The sequence below is a fragment of the Rattus norvegicus genome, chromosome 1, assembly GCF_036323735.1.
Source record: "Rattus norvegicus strain BN/NHsdMcwi chromosome 1, GRCr8, whole genome shotgun sequence".
Classification (NCBI taxonomy): domain Eukaryota; kingdom Metazoa; phylum Chordata; class Mammalia; order Rodentia; family Muridae; genus Rattus; species Rattus norvegicus.
The window spans coordinates 37,932,352-37,952,822 of record NC_086019.1 but is presented as its reverse complement, the minus strand read 5'-3'; the positions used below and the strand labels follow the sequence as shown (position 1 = coordinate 37,952,822).

Here is a 20,471-nt window from a genome sequence, read left to right as displayed (position 1 = left end):
CTCAGTCAGTAGTCCTTTCTGTTCCTTCTCTCCCCTTCTTGAAGAAGGCCAAAGATACAAATGCACCGGAGGGATTTTTAAGTGTCTCTTTGCTTTTGCAGATAGTTCTAAGGAAAACACTCCAAAATGGGAGTCCATTTTCCTCTCTCTTGAGTGCGAAGAAAGAACACACGAGTGCACACCAGCCTGCCTTGGCTGGCAACAAACAGTGCCAGGAGCACACACCCTCTCTTACAGGCTGACTGTTAAGTCAGCAGAGAATGCTGGGAAAATCTAGAAGATGAAGAAGGTAACATACCCATGTACCCATGTAAAGAGGACATGAAAATCGCAGACAGGTATTAGATAAAAACTAAAGGACCAGTCGAAGATGATCTATCTTTGCTTTTAGAAACCATACCTATTGAGGCATCCCACATTATAACTTGCTTTGTCTCCAAGCATAGTTTGACACGTGTGTCCTTGTGCTTATGATCTGTTCATAAGCGTTCATTAGTACACTGTGTACAGTGTGAGGAGGAACAGGTCATTGTGGGAGAAACAGATACTGGAAAGCTAGTCATTTGACACGCTACAGTTTCTAATGTTTAAACCACACTCTCCTCCATTTTCCCTCCCTTCTTTCCATTCTTTTGAGTACTGAGGCTGGAAACCATGACCTTGTGTGTGCTAGACCAACACTCTATCAATGATTCTGTGTTGCCTCCTTATTGATCTGTGTAATAATTTTTGATCACAGGATAGGTGTAAAGTAGTGTATCTTCACTATCTCCTCCTTCAAGGAGTGCTCAGTACTCTAATCAAAGACACAACCCATTTGTCCATTGTCTTTTACCTTGCCAACCTCTATGGTTCCTGCTTTTAGAACAAAGTGGTGCCAGCTTACAGGTTCAGAGATTCAGTCTGTTATCATAAGGGTGGTTCAGGGCAGCGTCCACACAGATGTGGGGCTGGAGAAGCTGAGAGTTCAACATCTTCTGAGGGCAGATTGGAGAAGATTGGTTTCCGGGCAGCTTTTAGGAAGTGTTGTCAGACTACTTCTTATGTTTGGACACTGTAGGTATCTGTGTTGCACTGCTTTCTTAGGGCTACTGGGACACAGTGGAGTTAAAGTACTACATTAACAACTGGCCACACAGCAACATTTGATCCATTAAAGACTGAATACACGACAGTATGTACTATTTACATCTTTATTGCTTTGAAAGACACCATGGCCAAAGCAAATTAAAAATAAAATTAGGATGATGTTTCCAGAAGGTTAGAGTCGGTGATGGCAGAGAGAAGCCATGGTGTCAGGAGCAGCTGAGAGCTTACATTTTGGGTAATTTAGTGTGAGCATGAGTGAGTGTGCGCGCGCGCGCGTGTGTGTGTGTGTGTGTGTGTGTGTGTGTGTGTGGGTGTGTGTGTGTGTGTGCATGCATGTGCGAGAGTGTGTACATTTATCTGTATGTGTATGTATATGTGTAAGAAGAGAGAGAGAGACAGAGAGACACAGAGACACACACACACAAAGAGAGATTGATATGTACCATGGTGCCTGTGGAAGTCCAAGAAAAGTTATGGAGTTGATACTCTCTCACCTCTCCAAAAGTTCAAGGAATCGAACTCAGGTTGTCAGGGTTTCTGCTTTTTATGCGTAAGATAACTGTACAATCAACTGGATAACTTAACATTTGAAAAGAAATAATAATAATTTTTTTACAATTCCCCAGAGTAGAATTCCCCAGAGTTCAAAATATAAGTAGAGCCATGCTCCTGAGTGCTCCTGGATTTGAATGGAATCCTCCCCCCACCCCTGCCATTCTTAACTACTTTGTATCTCACTAAAATATAAGAACAGCTAACGAGTTTCCTGTTCATAGATGTGATGTCTTGGAAGCCTTTCTTCTGGGTTTAGGTTAGTGTGAGCAAAGGATGTATCCCTCAGGTGAGTGGAATGCCATCCTTTGTCACCTCAGCTTTCACAAGTCCTTTGTAATCACAGTAATTGCAAGAAGCTGTGCAGACGACAGGGCCATGTTCCAATGTTCACAAATGGAATGTGTAGCAAAGGCCTAATACACTAGGTGTGAATTATGAACCTCAATGAGCCCTTGCCAGTCATATTGCCCAGTTAGAATATACATAATTGTAAGTAGGACTCCATTTTTTTTTACAAAAAGAATAATTGCTTGTTAAAAGTGTGACATTCAAGAGTTAGCAGAATAGGATGTGGAAAGATTTCCCAATGAATACTGCAGACCTCAGAAGAACAAAGGCGAGCACGAGGTTTATTTTAAACAAATGTCACCTGCTGTGGAAACGCCTTTCAGGCAAAGAATACAATGTTCTTACTGTTCTCCAGGCCTGTGATGGATTGTTATATACATAGGAGAAAGGGGGAAATAGTCTCTCTATTTCTGCTTTGAACTTATATGCCTAAAGCAACACAAATCCATCCATTTACATTTTGGGTATTGGGCGGCTGAAAGATTCCCACTAGAATAAAGTTCAGATTTAGCAGTGTTGTCCTCCTCTGAAGGCTCTAGTTTCTTTGCCTTTCCTGAGTTTGTTCTTATTGTTTGTTTTGTTTCTTTTTGTTTTGTGAAATGTGTCTTCATCTTATGGATCATGGCTCCTTCCCCTGATCCACTGACCACATGTTGTCTGATTATCACTCTTCTTTTCTTATCATGACCCTAGAATTCACTTTGAGCCAGTCTAGATAATATAATAACTGTATCTCCAATACCTTAGAAACTAGCTTAGTTATATTTTATAGTGATTTCTGCCTCGTAAAGTATCAACTGTGTATGCCCTGACACTCGAAATGAGAAACCCCTGAGGGATTGCGTGCATTACAGGAAATTGAACATTATATCATTAGCATTGTGTCATGATGTCACACTGTTTTTATTTTACATAAAACCACAATAGATTCTCAGAAAAGATCATATCTAGACAACTCCCATATATGGTTTTAAAAACAGTATAAGATCTTATGAAAAACAGAAATGAAAATTCCACAATATGTGTGTTAAGTGAGGGGTCAGCTGAAATGACTCAGACCCATTGCAGGGGCCTAAGTACTTTTTCCTTCCACTAAGTGGTGGTTAATGAGCACACAGTAAGCTAAATGGACTGTGCATGCAGTCTTCTTCTTTTGTAGCCTGGGTTCTGCTATTTTTGCACAGGTCTGGTATTCATGTTTTTGCATGTGTCTCATTTGGTAATGTCTATGTTCCTCACAATGCAGGTCTAGGTGTGACAAACATGTTGAGTGTACAGTGGGGTTGTGTCTCAGCGGCTCTACCACAGATGTCTTGCCTCAGGCCTCTTGGGCATTCTTTGTGCAGAAATGTTAGAACTCATCTACCCAGTGATCCCACAGGGATGTGGGGTGATAGCCAGAACAAAATGATTCTGGTTGGGGATGGGAGGGAAAAAGGGACATGATGCTTTAAGTGTGTTTTTAAAATTATCTCTTTTACTTTTGAAATTATAACATAATCCCAACACTTCTCCATTCCCTCCACTTCTCCTCCCACCAAACCCTTGCATGTGGGCTGGAGAGATGGCTCAGTATTTGGAAGTGTATTTCACTCTTCCAGAAGAACTGAGTTTGGTGCCTAGTAGCCTTGGCAGATGGTTCACAACTGCCTGGAATTCTAGCTCACAGGCCTTTGATGCCTCTGGTTGCCTTGGGCATTCACACATACACAGGATGAAAATAAAATAAAATAAAATGTTAAAATGACTCCCATCTACTCTTGCTTGCTCTCTTTCAAGTCCATGACCTCCTTTTTCATTAATTGTTGTTACATGCAACTATGTATAGATTTTCCTACATACATAAATATAACCTATTCAACCTGTCTCATGTTGCTTGTATGTTTATGTTTTCAGTGCTGACTATTTGGTATTGGGTAGAAATTGACCTGCTCTTCCCCGGGGAAGACTATCTCTCTCTCACCATTTCTTAGTTCCATGTATTTCTTTGTGTAGAGTTGAGGCCTCACGGGCTTTCATCCACTTTGGCGTGTCTATTAGCTTGGTAAATCAATTAATTTATTGAGGCTTAGTTACTGAGAAGAACCTGTGTGACTGAAAGGCAGCTGCATTACCAAAAGCTCACCACAGAGGCTGGGGAGAGGATTCAGTCCGTAAAGTGATTGCTGCATAAGCACAAGAGTCTGAGCTCAATACCGAACAGCCACCTGACAAGCCAATGCTAGTGGCACACACTTGTGCTCTCATTGTTGGTGAAAGGGGGAGAGCAGATCCTTGGCACTGAGTAGCAAGCAGACTTGACTTAATTGCTATGTTCTGTGTATGTATGAAAGATTCTGTCTCAAAAAAGAAGGGTCTTCAAATACCCACAAAGGTGTGTGTAAACCCAAACATAGAAACACACACACACACACACACCTGCACATACATCTACAAAGTTTGGTTTTGAAGTTCTACGCCAGCATGGGTGATGGCTCACCAAAGCCATAGAGCTCTCTGAACAATTTAGAGGTAGCCTGAGGAACCAGAGGCATTTTGTTAAGTTTTATATGCCCTACGACTCTACCTGCTCACTCTAGGAAGGGATTAGCAGTGAGTGGCTTTATGGAGAACCATACTTTGAGCTGTTGGAAGGGACAAAAGTCCTTAAAGTAAACGGTGTGCAGTGAAGAGTCAAAGGGTAGGTTGTAGCTGGACTGGAACTAAAATCCTTGCCCTGCCTTGGCTAGAGCTGCTTCACTCCAGTCCGTTTCTATCTTCAAGAGGCCTCCTTCATTATATACCTTCCTCCTCTTCTTTGAGGTAGGGTTTCAGCGTGTAGCCCTGGCTGGCCTAGGACTTGACACGTACACCAAGCTGGACTTGAAATCGCTGTGCATACCAGACTTGCCTTGTGCCTCTAGTAGAACATCTGCTGACTCCCAGTTCCTGGGAGTAGAGAAGCTCTGGAGAGGACCTGTATTCAGTTCCCAGCATCCACACGATAACTCGCAGATGCCTCTAAGTCCAGTTTTAGTGGATCCGATACCCTCTTCTGATCTCCAAGGATTCTCGCACACTCGTTGTTGATTGTGTGTGTGTGTGTGTGTGTGTATCATATTAATAACATATATTAAATAAATGACAGATATATTTATATATGTTTCTTGCCTACATAGGTGCATTATATCACTCTTTGCCTTTGCTGAGGAAAGGTTTCCTCTTTCAAATTAGCTGCCCCTAAGTCATCATCCAGCTCACACACAAGTCTTGAATCTCCTTATGAGTAGCAGTAATTAGATGGACCAGAATGTGACAAGGGGAGCGGAGCAATAAAACAGTCGAAGTAATGTCGAATTATTTCCAGACTGGTATCTCAGGGAAAACTGCTTAATGGGCTGCTTGTTCTGTAAGTCGGGTTAGCATTCAAGTGTGTGTTTCTGGGGTAGTGCTTTGGGCCCAGGGCTAGAGAGAGAACTGTCCATCTCTACTGGTTTATGGTACTGTTAGTGTCAGTCAAGAGGATAAGATCTCTGGTCTGAGTGGAGACTGGCTCGATCCCTTTAGTAAAGGATCACCGTAGAAAGGTTGGCTCACCAGCTAAAACCTTACTGAAAAGATAGAATGGTTTTTAAAATGAGACACTGTACTTTTCTTTCCCACGATCCCCACCACCATTGTTCAGAGGCTTACCGACCAGTCATGTAAAAGGTCCTAAGTCTACCCTATGACCAAGTCAGAAAAGCATACATATTTTTCACATTTTCTATCTCTTTTCTAAGTGTTCTTTCCTTAGTACTGGGGTTTTTATCCCCAGCATTTTGGGCCTCCCTACTCTTTCCTTAAAACCTGTAACCCCACATGTGGCTGCTTGCTGGCCATTAGCCTAACCTCCATAGCAGCTTAAACAGCATGGCTTGGCCCTTCTCCTTTCTCATCCTCTGGGAGCTGCTAGGGCTTTACAGCTTGCCAGTCCTGGGGTTCTTCTTCTGAACTCTAATAAATCGTCCTTGTGGTTCTTCGTGAGTCTGTTTTTAAGTCCTGTTGTCAGTATGACTCAGAATCCCAGAGGGGACCTTAATCTCCCCTGTGTCACTGTGGGAGTTGAACTTGATAATACTGAATCCCATGTTCAGGATTTGGAAGTAATATGTAAAGGACTCTGAAAAGAAGCAAGAGTTGGCTACTGGGCTCTAAGCTTTTGGCTCAGAAACCTTTTCGGTGCATTTGTAAGCTTGGCACTAGCAGTAATCGCCAGGTTGTGGATAGGGTCCACATGACCTTGTAGCTTTGGGCAGGTTGAGTATGGTACACTGGGTGGTTCCATTTAAGTGGGGCTCACAGTGCTGTTTGGAGGGGTATATGGGAAGATTTGGAGGGAGGGAAGGGAGAAGTGTTGTAGTCATAATCTCAGAAATAAAGGGCCTTTTGCACACACCAAGTAAGTGTGCTATCACCAAGCCATTTCCCTAGTCTAATAACGTTTCCTGTATTCATTTACCTAGATAAAGCTTGAGTTTTTTTCCCCATACCTTGGCTACTGTGAATAGTTGTGCACTGAGCGTGAGCGTGCAGATGCGTCTGATTTACCAACCTCAGTTCCCAAGCTTCATATAACTGGATTATAGGATAATTCTATGCTTACTTTTCAGGAGTGTCCATACCATTTTCCGTACGCTAGGACTAAAGCTGGCTTCATTGCACTTGCAATTTTTGTTTCCTCAAAGATTAGACTTGTCGTACATCATCTTTCAATTCATCGGTTGACCATAAACATCATTTGTTTGTGGAAAATGTCATTTAATTGCATGGGTCATTCTTTGGCTGTGGTGAAGCATTTTGGATGGAGGCATGTTAGTCTCCTTGTTTTGTGGTGCTGGGAATTGAACCCAGGGCTTTCCACTTGTGGAGTGAGCCCTTGCCCTGTAAGCTCTGCCTCACTGCTGCAGTTTGCTTTTTTGCCTATGCTTTGGGAATGCTCTTCAGGAAACCATAAGCCAGACCAATGCCCGCTACTTCTTTTAGTAGCTCTTCAGGATTGGGTATCGCATTTAATAAATTGCAAATTAATTATGATTCAGCTACTATATTGGAATAAAGGTCTAATTTTATTCTTTTGTGTTTTCCCACCAGTGATTCCTGATGACACTATCCTTAACCCTTTGTGCATTTTCAACTCTCCGTAAGGGTTACATTTGAGTTTATTTCTGGGTTGTGTATTTTACACTACTATTATTTTGCTTTTATTTTTGGCAGCTTTGTAGCATACAGGTCGAGTACCGCTCATACGGATTTTAGATCATTTTGTATTTCTGACTTTTATATTATCGCCAACTTGTAGTTTGTGCCTGTCACTGACCAATGTTGGCCCTGTCACTTTCCACACTGGCCACACAGGGCTTTCACTTATTCTGAACTGCGTCCTAGGATTTGTGATATGTGATTTTATTTTATTTGTTCTGTTCCTCAAGTGCTTGTTTAAAATCTAGACTCAGATTTGAAAGCTTGCTTAGTCATTAAGATTTGGTTCCCAGCATCCATGGTGGACTACTAGCTCTACCTCCTAGGGAACTGACATTCACTTCTGGTTTCCAAGAGCACCTGTACTTCTGTCCACAAATACATACATATGTGTAATTTTTAAAAATTAAAAATAAATAAAAATTAAAATATAGACTCTCCATTTGAGACAAAGTGTGTGATATTCAGCTTTCTGAATTCATCCTTGTATACAACCGCTTCTTCTGTGGGGTTCCAAAAATGACCCAGCAGTAAAGATCACTGACTGCTTTTCCACAGGACATGGGTTTGTTTGATCCCTAACATCCACATGACAGGCCACAGTCATCTGTAACTCCAGGTGTAGAGGAGTTGACACACCCTCTTCTGGCCTCTAAAGGCACTGCATGCATGCCATGTAGAAACATACATGGTGCCACAAAACACACACACACACACACACACACACACACACACACACACACACACAAAGAAATTTCAGTCGTTTCCTTTAGATTACCCACTTTGTTGTTTTTTTAAAAATGCTTTGCTCTGCTTGGCTTTCCCTTTGTTTTGCTTTCTAGCTTTCTGAGGTGTAACATGAGGGCTGATGTAATGCAGGCTTCCGGTCAGGACTGCTTTCCATTTGAATGTATTGTGATCCCATTTGCCCTTGTCTCTGGATCCTGTTTGGTTTCCTTCTAGTTGGTTTTCTTTGACATATGAATTGTCGAGAAGAGTGCTGTTTAATTTCTACATATTTGTGAGCTCTCTCTCACCATTCAGTTTTAGTTTCTTGCTGTTGTAGTCAGAAAAGAGACTTGATATGATCCCCACTCTTCCATAATCACTGCTGGAATGTACTTTGTGTATTAGCACATGATCTGTGATGTTCCCTATGTGTGCATTTGCAAAGAACACTTGTAAAACCCACTGTTTCTCCCCATGCTTAGGTCATCCATTTGATGATGGAAGTTTCCTATTACTGTGTTACATTCTATGTTCATATCTATTAATGATTGCCATATATGTTTGGGTGCCGGACAATGGAGACACACACACACACACACACACACACACACACACACATATCTCAAATGCATTTGACTTGTTGCCCTTTTGCATTATGTAATGATCTGTTTCTTTCTATCACAATGGAGTGTTTGACTTCTGCTCTATTTTTTCCTGGCCGAAGTATAGCAACTTTGGATTTTTGTTTTCCGTTTGCATTCACATCCCCTTATTTTTTTAAATGACAAACACCATGTCAAGAGTATATTTTAGCATCAGCCTTAGTGGTGAACAATTTCCTAGTACGTTCTAAGTCCTAGGTTCAGTTCTCAGAACCACAAATTATAATGATAAGGACAAAGAAAATATTACAATCTTTCCTTCATTTTAAAAACTACCTAAACTTAAAATTGTCTTCTTCTTTGCAGGATATGGAGACTTCAATGATTTTAATCTAGAGGATGCACTGAAAGAAACTTCCTGAGTAAAGCGTGACTCAAACAAACAAGTCCACCAAGCAAACACAAGTGGTCGGCCATGCACCACACTCACAATCTTGCCTTCAGAAAAGTACATGCATATGAGACTAGCTGCACCTCCATCTACCTGTTAGTTCTGTTGTGCAAGGCTTGTGTCGTCTCGTCATACGTGTGTCATCTTCCTTTTTCATTTAGTCTATGTCGAAACCACAAGAGAACGTGCATCTGCCTTCGCCTTTTTTCTGCTGTACAAAAAGAGAACTCCTACCCGTTTCATTCCTCTCACTGTTTTGTTTTGAGACAGGGTCTCTTGATTTAGCCCGAGTTGTCCTGAAATTCTCTGTGCCGACAAGGCCGGCTTTGACTTGGGTTCAGTGCTAGAACAACAGTGACTATTGTCCACTGATGCATTTCTAGCTTCACAACCGATGACTTTTTATGATTCTTCAGTGTGATCCCCACAATGGCCTCGGGGACCGATACCGAGACCATTCTCACGATGTGACTTCTGTAAACCATAAAGCAGCCAATGTGTTTTATAATCTGCTTCCTTTCATCCTCCCATCTCCCTTCAGAGAGCCACTTTAGCACCACGACTAGGAGGACAGGAACTACCAGAGCCCCATCAAATCCAGCAGGTAACAAGGTGTGGGAAGTGAGGAAGGCCAGACTCACCTGAGAAGGGACACAAGGAGGGACTCGTTGTGACTCCATCTGGGACAGGGTCAAAAGGAGCCATGTAGAATTTTTAGCTGCACATATGAAAAGTCAGCAAAGGCACCCATGTGAATGTTAGATTTAATTCAACAGAATCCCATCTAGTTGGTCACTGTGCCTTATGGGAAAACCATGCATTTCCACTTCCTATTTCTTTGGGTGACGATGGCTGCCAGAATCCAGGTATAGGAGGCAGAAGGGGTGAGCTGGGCTTGCCTGAAGACCCAGCCTATCCCCATAGCTCCCAGGTTAAACATGAGCCATTCATAGTCGAGCACAGTAGGGCAACCTGAGGCCAAAGGAGAAGTCTTCAACGAAGATATTCAGATGTTTTCTTGAAATTCTCTTAAGTTTTTGAAGATCTCAGGAGAGTTTGTGTATGTGGGTCACATCTATAAATACTTCTCATCTGAGAACTTAGAACTAAAAACTGATATTAATCTGAGGAAAATAAAAAGCCATATGCATTGACATATGTGGTGGGTTTTTATGAGAAATAACTGTGCTTATAAGGTGAAAACATAATTTAGAGTAATGAATGACATTATTTTACAGTTTTCTGTAATGTCTGGCTTCAATAGAATGTATCTGGATTCTTTGTGTGTGTGTGTGTCTGTCTGTGTGTGTGTGTGTGTGTGTGTGTGTGTGTGTGTGTGCATGTCTGTGTCTGTGTGCGCCTCTGTGTGTGTCTGTGTGTGCGTGCATGTCTCTGTGTGTGTATGTGTGTGTGTATGTTTGTGTGTCTGTATGTGTATCTGTATGTGTTTGTGTGTGTATGTGTGTCTGTGTGTGTATGTATTTCTCTGTGTGTGTGTGTGTGTGTGTGTGTGTGTGTGTGTGTATGTGTGTGTCTGTTACTGTGAGACAGACCTAGAAATCACTATGTAGACCACACTTTACTAGACTGACCAGACTGGCCTAAAATTCACAGAGATCTGTCTACCTGCCTCTACCTCCCCACCCCTTAACCCCTGTGCTGGGACTACAGATGTGTGTTACCACTCCACCTGGATTTTTAATATCTGCATCTGGACTGAGCAGTTATAAGTTCCTTAGGTTCAGTACAACATGTGGAGAAAATCCAGACTCATGCAGATGTGTAGGAGGAAAGGGGAAAGAACTCAATGTGCTTTTTTTCTTTAGTATTTTCTTATTTATTTATTTACTCCCTTTTTGTCCAAATTGCTGCCAGTTTCCCTGCTCCCTTACACAGTCTCTCCCTCTATCTCTCTCCTTCTCCTCAGAGAGGGTGGATCCCCCAGGGTATCTGCCCCCACTCCCCACACCTAGCTGGCGTATCTAGCCTCGTTGGGGCTGGATTCATCCTCTTCCACTGAGGCTAGTAAGGTAGCCCAGCCAGGGAAACAGGATTCACAGGCAGGAAACAGCTTTAGGGACAGCCCCTGCTCCAGTTGTTTGGGGACCCACATGAACGAGCTGCATATCTGCTACATATGTGTGGGGACCTAGGGCCAGATGTGCATGCTCCCTGGTTGGCGGTTCAGACCCTAAGAGCTCCAAGGTGTTCATGGTTCTTTGGAGTCCGTGTCCTCTTCTGGTCCTTCAGTCCTTCCTCCAGCTCTTCCATTGGACTCTCCTATTCTTTGAATGGATCATTCACAGTGTGCTAGCACTGTACACTGGTCACTTGGAAACACTGATACCCCAACCAATGCACAATGTACTATATTATAGAATCACACCTATCTATTGAAAAAAGCCTTCAGTAAGTCATACGGGGTGGCACCACCTGTAATCCCAGCACTGTGGAGGCAAACTTTTGGGGAGAATACCAAAAGTTTGAGGATAATCCTGTTCTGTGTTGCAAGTTCCAGGGTACTCAGGGTTACAACACCAAGAGCTCCTGTCCAAAAACAAATAAACAAATAAATGATGAGTAAAACAATTATTTAAAAAACCATCTAGATATTGAAAAGCTTCTCATATCACAGCCACCAGCAAGTTTTCAGAAAACTCTGTCTTAAATTCCAAGTTTCGTTACTGGCAGCAGATATGAGCAGGGAGGCTGCGGGGATAGTTCAGTGGCACAAAGCAGTAGTGCCTGTGTGGCAACATTCCTCTTGGAGGTTCTGCAAGGGAGTGATTTCTCTCCTTTTGCCATCTACATTCTTTTGCTTATGACTACTTTGTTCATCTTCAAAACCATGAATATGCCAGTGTTTCCTTTTTCAGTTTGTCTATTTTTCCATATCTGTAGCCCAGGCTGATTTGAAACTTGTTATATATTTCAGGCTGCCCTCCAAGTCCTCGTCCTCCTAAGTCTGCCTGTCAGATTCTGGGATCATAAGTGGGCACCACCACACTTGGTTCTCGTGGATCTTCTGTGCATACAGTCCTGCCACCTACAGACCATTTTCAATATCCTTTCCTCATTTTGCTAGGACTACTGGTACTGCATTGAATAGAATTGGTAGATTGGACACGGTTGTCTTGTTCCTCAGGTTAGAAGGAAATCTTTCAGTGTTTCCCCCTTCACTGTGTGCCCTGGTCCCTCATCCTATGTGGTCCTCATTCCATTGGGTGACATTGCTTTCATCTTACTTTTCTAGTTGCTGTAAGAAAACGCCAGGGTGGAAGCCGCTTAAGGGAGAGTTATTTTTGCCCAGTTTGAGCGATGCTGGCGTACACTCAGCTCACTCCATCACCTGTGTGCAGGCTAGGATCTCAGACCGAAGAACCATGTCATCTGCCATAGGTGCTTCTTTTCAACACAGTTTACGGAGTCAAGATGATCTCCTACCATATTGCTGGAGGCCTGTCTCTCAGGAGGTTCTAGAACTCATTGAGTTGACAACTCCCGCTAACCACTCTAGCTTCTATGGCTGATATGTGGAGAATTGTCATCAAAAAGATGTTAAATTTTGTCAATTTCTCTTTCTATACCTACTGGCATGATCACATGATTTTTATGCTTCATACTTTTAATGTTTAATGATTTAATTTATGTTGAGCAATCCTGTGTCCCGGGCATAAATCCAGTTTTGATTATAGGGTGCAATCTTTTAAATGTGCTGTTCATTCTCTTTGCGAATGTAATGTTTCCTTGATTTTTGCCTCTATTCATGTAGTTTTGCTTTGTTTTTGGCATTCTTGTCTGGCTTCACGTGAGGGTCATGCTGTTCTCATGAAGTGAATTTGAAATTATTTCCTCCTCTTCAGATCTGCAAGGATTTGAGAAGGATTAGCTTTAACTTTTCTTTGAATTCATTTTTATAGCCTTCTCTTACCTGGATATTTCTTTGTTTGGAGGTTGTTAATTATTCTAATTATCATTCCTCCATTTATATTTTGATTTTCATAATCACCTTAATAGTTTGTGTGCTTCTAGAAATCTATCCATTTCCTCTAGCATGTCTGATTTGTTGGAATACATTGTCCTTTGTAGTTTCCTTTGTACCTATTTAGTATTAGTTGCAATGCCTACTCTCCCACTTATAATTTTGAGTCATTAGAACAAGTTTTGAATCTTGTTTTCTTTTGTCAAATAGCCAACTCTAGATCTCCTTTCATTCTGTTCTGTTGCCTGTATCTATCTATCTGCCACATCTTTGATAAATGTTGACTATGAAATATTAGGTAGAGTGATTCATCCCACTTTATTCTTTTTAAGGTTTAAAAAAGACAATCTCAGGTTCTGCCTTCCCCAAAGAGTTTAGATCAAATTTGACTCTTTCTGGAAAGAAACAATCAGTGGGACTTCTATAGGCTTTCATTGCACATAGAGAGTGTGGGAGCTGATGTTGCCAATCTGGTGTGTTTTCTGGTGTGTGCCTTTATTTGGATCTTCTTGGTTTTATACCTTTAGGTTTACTCTACGTTTATAGTAATTTCCCTCACCTCTGCTTTAAATACTTTGCTTTCTGAGACACTGCTGAAATGAGTTCAATAGCATTGACATGTAATAGTGATGACAAGGCAGTGTCCAATCCATCACTCACAAAATGCCACAGTAGATCTTCTTTACTCTTAACCTGGGCCCCATGTGACCCCACTGAAGTGGACTAGTAAAACTTACATGTCACCTTCCAGTGACGTATTCCCAACAATTGGCCTGTAGGATCATATCACGTTTGACTACAACACCCATTTGTTTGTTGTTCTGTGACAGTGCAAGTGAGTTGTTTGGAAATCCTTGTTGTTTTTTCTTTTCATTTCTTTCCCCTTTTGTTTTTGTTGTTGTTTCTTTAATGGAGGGTTTCTTTCTCTTGGCTGTCCTGGAACTCACTCTGTGGATCAGGCTGTTTTCAAGTTCAGAGATCCTTTTGCCTCTGTTCTGGAGTACTGTGATTAAAAGAGTGCATCGCCATAGATCACATGAAACTCAAGAAGGATGACCAAAATGCGGATGCTCCACTCCTTCTTTAAAAGGCGAACAAAAGTACCCTTAGAAGGGGATAGGGAGGCTAAGTTTAGAGCAGAGTCTGAAGGAATGGCCATTCAGAGCCTACCCCATATGTGGCCCATACATATACAGCCACCAAACAAGATAAGGAGGATGAAGCAAAGGAGTGCAGGCTGACAGGAACTGGATATATATTTTTTCCAAAATATTTTCTGCTGAGTGTTTAAAAACTAGCTTTTTAGATCTTTGATCCACTTTTAGTTGATTTTAATGTACGGTATAGCATGATGGTCAAATTTGCTTCTTTAACCACTTTCACTTTGTAAAGCAGTTCTCTGTACATCACATAAATGCTAGCTTATAAAACAATTCTCTGCACACTACAGACAACACCAGCTCATTCATCTCTGGGCATCATAATCTGCTGTTCAGTTCTTGCACTAACAGTAGAGGAAACCGTAGCTCAAAGGTCTCGTGGATCATCTAGAATTCCCTACTCCATGTGTGCAGCAGATCTGGGCTCATGTTCTAGCTCTGGTCAAGTGGTGAGATGTGGGTCTCTCAGTCCCCAACCTATGAAGAATGGTTAGAATCTCCCTCACTTAAACCTGTTCTATCTCTTTGCCATCTTTCTCCGGGTAGTCATGAGTTTGTATAGGAGCTTTAATAAGTACTAACGATGGTCTATTCACAGTGTGACTTCCTTAAACTGTGATGTAGGTATACATTTTATTATTATTTATTTTTTATTGCTGTTTTCCCTCCTACTTTCAGAGAGATGGGACCACATCACCACTACTACAGCGAGAAGGCCAGGAACAACTACAGCACCATCAAATCCTATGAGTAAGACAAGCTCTCAGAAGAAAAAAGGAAGGAAGGATTTTCCACATCAGCTACCTGTTTCAGTGGGTATCCTAGTTTGTGTTTCTACGGTGATAATTAAACACCACGATCAAAACCAACATGGAAAAGAAAGGGTTTATTTTATTTGGCTTATGACCACCAGCATAGGGATGGTACCTTCCACGGTGTACCATGTCTTTCCCACGGATCGATCACTGAGAAAATGCCTAACAGCCTGAGCTTATGGAGGCCTTTTCTTAAACACGGTTCCCTCCTTGCAGATGGCTCTAGCTCATGCCGACATAAAAACTACCTAGTACAGCAGTGATTATCTCTTTTGTTCTGTGGTCCCCAGAACTTGATAGGTTTGACTTGGAAGACGCCTTGGATGATCGGAACGATCTAGATGGCCCAAAAAGCCAAGTACAGGAGAAGGAGGAGGTAAATTCTAGATGCTCGACATCGCAGGCCAGTGCTATAGCTATGGTTTGTCTTATACCTGCAATGGCGTTTTGAGACGTCCAGAGTACTGTAGATCTGAGCCAGATCTGGAGCCAGAACTGTAGGAGAACCCCACAACGTTAGTACTGATATATTTTGGTCTTGGGATTCTCCGAATTATTGGGAATCTCAATAACTACTGTCTGGGTGTGTCATATATATCTCTGTTTATCATTTATATATTTAATTTTTTTAAAAAATCAGTATTGTTCATATAAAATGATAATACTAAACCAATACATATTAACATAAATTGCACATTGTATGAGTCTGTGTGTCGATAGAAAAACAATTTGTCAGAGAGTGGCATTATTTTATACTTCTTAGAAATTTCTAGAATGTCAATCTTGCTAGGAGATACCTGGATTCTCATATTGAGATTTGCAACTTGAAAGCTGTCCTCTGACCTACATAGACACAGACACAGACACAGACACACACACACACACACACACACACACACACACACACAAACACACACAGAGACACTTAAATACAATTAAATTAAAAAGGGTTTAAAACAGATATATAAATGAATAATATATTTTAAAAAGTGTTTAGTAACCTTTCCTCACTTAGTTCTCCTTTCATTACTTTTCTGGTTGCCCTGAACAAGGACCTAGCAAGCGAAGAGAAGAGGAAGGATTCTTTCACCTTATCATTTTAGAAGCGATGAGGCCCCGATATGACTCTGCTGCTTGCTTTGTATCCACACACAGGAAGTGCAGAGACAGAGACAGGAAGTGGGCTAGTAAAACCCAGATGTCAACTTTCAGTGATGTATTTCCAAAAGCAGGCCTCAAGAGTCCCAGCACATGTGCCTATAGGGAAATTTCACGTTTGAATTACAACACCCGTTCAATGGACTTGTGTCCATTTGTAGTTTTCTAGCAGCAGGTTAGTCTTTTAGAAAACCTCGTTCTCTTATGGTTTATAAAACTTCAGTGTAATGCTGCATGCTATAATAAAAAAATCTAACTTGCTGCTAACACCACCCATACCACTGGAAAAGACTCACGGTAGCTTATAAAGGCTTCACCCGAAATCTTGTCGACAAGCACCATGAGTGGCTGTCTTGGACTGATGGATTCATTTCATTCAGTTGTAAGAAATGCTTCCCAAGTCATCCAGTTGGTACGACGTTCATTGTGCCTAGAAAAAGTGGTCTCATGACACAAAGCAGACAAAGCCAAGTAAGAGAAGGAACAGTGATGCCAGGGGCTTAGCAAATCACCTCCCTGTCTGCTGGAATACAGCGGGACGGCTTTAAGCACACTTTGCACACAGAGCATAGGACATTCAGGAAGATGTGTACTTAATTACTGAACAAAGGTTAATAATGATTCTGCTTCTCGTATTAGTCATCTGTGATTATGTCGCAGATTGTGAGAAAGTTGAGACTTATTTTTGCAGAAAGGCATTAATCTCCTTGGTTCAGTTAAGAAGCAGAGTCTTCTATAGAGTCAGACCTCAGAGAGCTGCCATCCAGGCAGGGGGATGGCGTCTCATCTGAACTTAATTATAGGATTGTATTTCTTCTCTCTGTGGTCACACAAACACTCAAGATGATTGGACGTTCTACAGAACATATACATCGGCAGTGAGCTGTCTGAGGGGCTGGTTGAAATTTTGCCTACCCCCTTTCTTCCTTGTTCACTTCCCTCAACCTCCTTCCCTTCCTCCTCCTTCTCCCCCTCCCTTGTGTATGAGCACAAGGTGTGGTTCTGAGACCGTACACCTGCTGTGCCACTGAACCACACTCTCGGTTCCATGAAGAACACTGACGTGTCATGGACAACTTTAACTAATCCAAATGTTTGCTGCTGAGATTTTTTCTTTTGGCCACTGAAATGTGTGGTTTTTCTGTAGGTTGGTCAGACAAGGATCTCGAAGATATCTTGGGAGACGGGGGATACAAACCTGACAAGAACAGAGGTAGGAATGTTGCTTTGTCTGGCAACACATGGATTCTCCTTAAAATGCTAACCATCCAGCCGCCAGGTAAACATGTCACTCTCAGCCTCTGGCAAATCAGGCTTCGACATGTGCACTTGTCATGTGCAGTGGGCTCTCACTCTTGCTGGTGGGGGCTCATTTGTGAGCCATCCTGGGATGCTACCCATTTGCTCTGTTGCTCTTTAGACCTGAGCTGGTGTCCCCACTACCTAGGTGCACCTCATAAGCCAGTTTTCCATGCAGTGCAAGGGTTTAAACTTAACATGGCACACATTTTAAAGAAGCCCCTAGAAAATCAGATGTTTACAAAATTCCTTTGGATTCCATTTCCCCTTTCCAGGAAGATTCACACTTCCCTCCTATTGGATCCCAGGAAGGGGAAACTCTAGTGTGAGTGAAGAAACTATTTTCAATTAAAAAGACAAAGAGTTGGGGGAGGGGAAGGGGACAGGATGGGGGCTGATGGACAGGATGGCGGGAAAGGGAATAACATCTGAAATGTAAGTAAAGAAATATATCTAATAAAAAACTAAAAAAAGAAAAATTAATACAAAAAGCAATTTATAAAAAAAATTATCTAATGAAAAATTAAAAAAAAAAAAAAGAAAGACAATAAGTCCCATATTGTTCCTTGCTGGGTCCGAGCCCCGAGTCCTGTTTATCAGCTGATAGAATCCATTCTTACCTTAAAGATCATGGGAGCTTTGCTACTTTGCAACAGAATTTCAAGGTAGCCATCCCTGAGGTTTAACTGTTTAAATTTGTAGGAAAATTAAACCACAGGATCAGACTGTCTAGAATTTTCAATCCAGTCTGACACACAAAACAAAACAGAAAACAGAAACAACCAACTGAAAAAAAAAAGCCCTTAATATTAAAAAAATAATGTAGCACCAGTCAGAGTTTTAAAACGGTTCAGGAAAACTCCTACAGAATCGTCATCCAGCCTCGCCCAAGGAGCCTCCATTGTAGAACTATAGAGATGGTTGTTCTAAATTGGAAGTTGTTTTCTGTGAAATGAAGTCACCTATTGAAGTTGTTATCTGTGAAATAAAGTCACCTATTGACATTTTGGAAATTATGTTAGATCTCATTTTGTGTGTGTGTGTGCGTGTGTGTGTGTATGAGTGTGTGTCTATGTGTGTGTCTGTGTGTGTCAATGTCTCTGTGTGTGCCTATATGTGTGTGTATATGTCTGTGTGTATGTGTGTGTGTGCCTGTGTGTGTATCTATGTGTATGTGTGCCTGTGTGTGTATGTGTGTCTCTGTGTGTGTGTATGAAATTTTATCACATGTGTAGACTTCAATAGCACTTAACACAACCAGGGAGAGATTATCATAAAATCTTTTCTGCATGCTGCCCCTAGAACAGTCATGTCCTTCCCAAGCCTCATGTTTGCAGTTTCCACAGCTGTTTGTGACTGAAACCTTTCTTCACACATCTGTCAGATGGGTTCTTAAGCTTGGATGGGGTGAGATGTCTGAGGCTTGTGTGGTGAAGTACGTTCCTGTTGGAACCCATAGGTGTCACATGCCACAGTTGTGAACTTTCAAATAATCACTTTTGACAAGATGTTGGAATGTTGTGGTGTTTGAAACCCTTTGTTTATTATTCCATGTTATGATGGACAAATTGTAGCAGGGTCCAAAGAATTCAAGGTTTGAGTCCATCAAGACCCCTCTTTCCAAGTCCAGGCTGAAGTTGAGCATTTGCTTCATTCTTGCAAGCGCTGTGCCTTGCATATGGAACCGGTGTTCTGTTGCTTAAAATGGCCTGCAGTCATGTTTGTCCCCAGAAACACCTTTCCGGATGGTGTCATCTCAAGGAAAAAGCCGTAAAAGCCTCTAAGTTAAATTTCCAGGGGTCAGGAGGACATGGAGCATTTAAAAGGTGACAACTTGTCTTTCCAGGTGGGGAGAGAAGGGCAAGGGTTACCTCTGTAAGCGTGCACGGGAATGAAAGCCTGAGTGATGGGCGGGGGGCTTCTCTTCATTAAATGTACTTGTTTTTGCAAGGAAGAGGTGTCCAGAAATTCTTTAATTGGGCTCACATTGGAGCTCATCTTGTAAAGAATAATTAATTATTGGCTACGGTTACTCCCTCTGTCACCCATCACTGTAAGTGTCGGAAAAGAAGATCAAAGGGTAACACGGGAACACGGGTGACATTCACAGACACCGTCCCTTCCACCAAAAACCAAGCTCATGATGGGGAGCGAAGGGGAAGCATCAAATAATTTCCATACATTACAAACTTAATTAGCAAACTTCCTCAACTCAAGTCTTTACAACATAGCTTCAGTCGTTCTGGCGTGGATTTGTTAAGTAATATGTTATCCGTTGTGTATTTTTTCCTCAAGACAACATTGTTGACACACTTCGAGTGTGTATCTGAGTCCTCCAGCATTTCTTGAAGTGAGTGGCTTGCAAACCCTCTGTTCTTCCCCCTCCTTTGACCTTTCAGGACTCACACTGTTGCCATTTTTTGCAAATGGCCTTGTTCTTTTCATAGTGTGGATGAGAGAAGGTCCAAAGAGGTTTCTTTGGAGTTGTTTCCACAATATTTCTGGCTTTAACGTGGGGAAATACTGTTCCATGGTGAGGAGACACATCGGACACCCACAGTCGCTCCAACAGATCAGGGAGTGCAGCATGAACATAGGGAAGTTGTTGAGCTGCTCTTCATGTATAATATTGGGTGTTTTGATGTAGATAACAGCGCTTTACCTACAGAGTAGACTCAGTTTTGTGGTAGGAAATGGATGAACATGGCTGTGAGAGATTTTGCAACTGCAGGAATACTATATTCCCTGGTCATTAGCCCAGATAGTACATTTTGGAGTAATTTTTCTGTTTGATCTTATTTAGCAATTATAAGGTTTTTTTGGCAGCAATATTTTCCTCTATTACTTTTTTTTTAGTAATTATAAGTTTTTTACAGCAATATTTTCCCCGTTTTTATTACTTTTTCTGTTCTTATTACTTTTTTTCTCGGCAGGGTTTTGTTTTACAACCCCAGCTTGCCTGGATGTCACAGGCTTTCTGACTTAGCTCTCTAGGGTAAAGGGTTGTGCCACCTGTCGTAGCTTTATTTATTGACTTTAAAAACACCGTACCTCTCTTGCTAT

At 41.7% G+C, this 20,471-nt stretch overlaps 1 pseudogene; it reads left to right on the top strand.

The window, feature by feature from the left end:
- The window catches only part of LOC120099102 (rho GTPase-activating protein 20-like), a 316,059-nt pseudogene that overhangs the window by 35,394 nt on the left and 260,194 nt on the right, over positions 1 to 20,471 (top strand).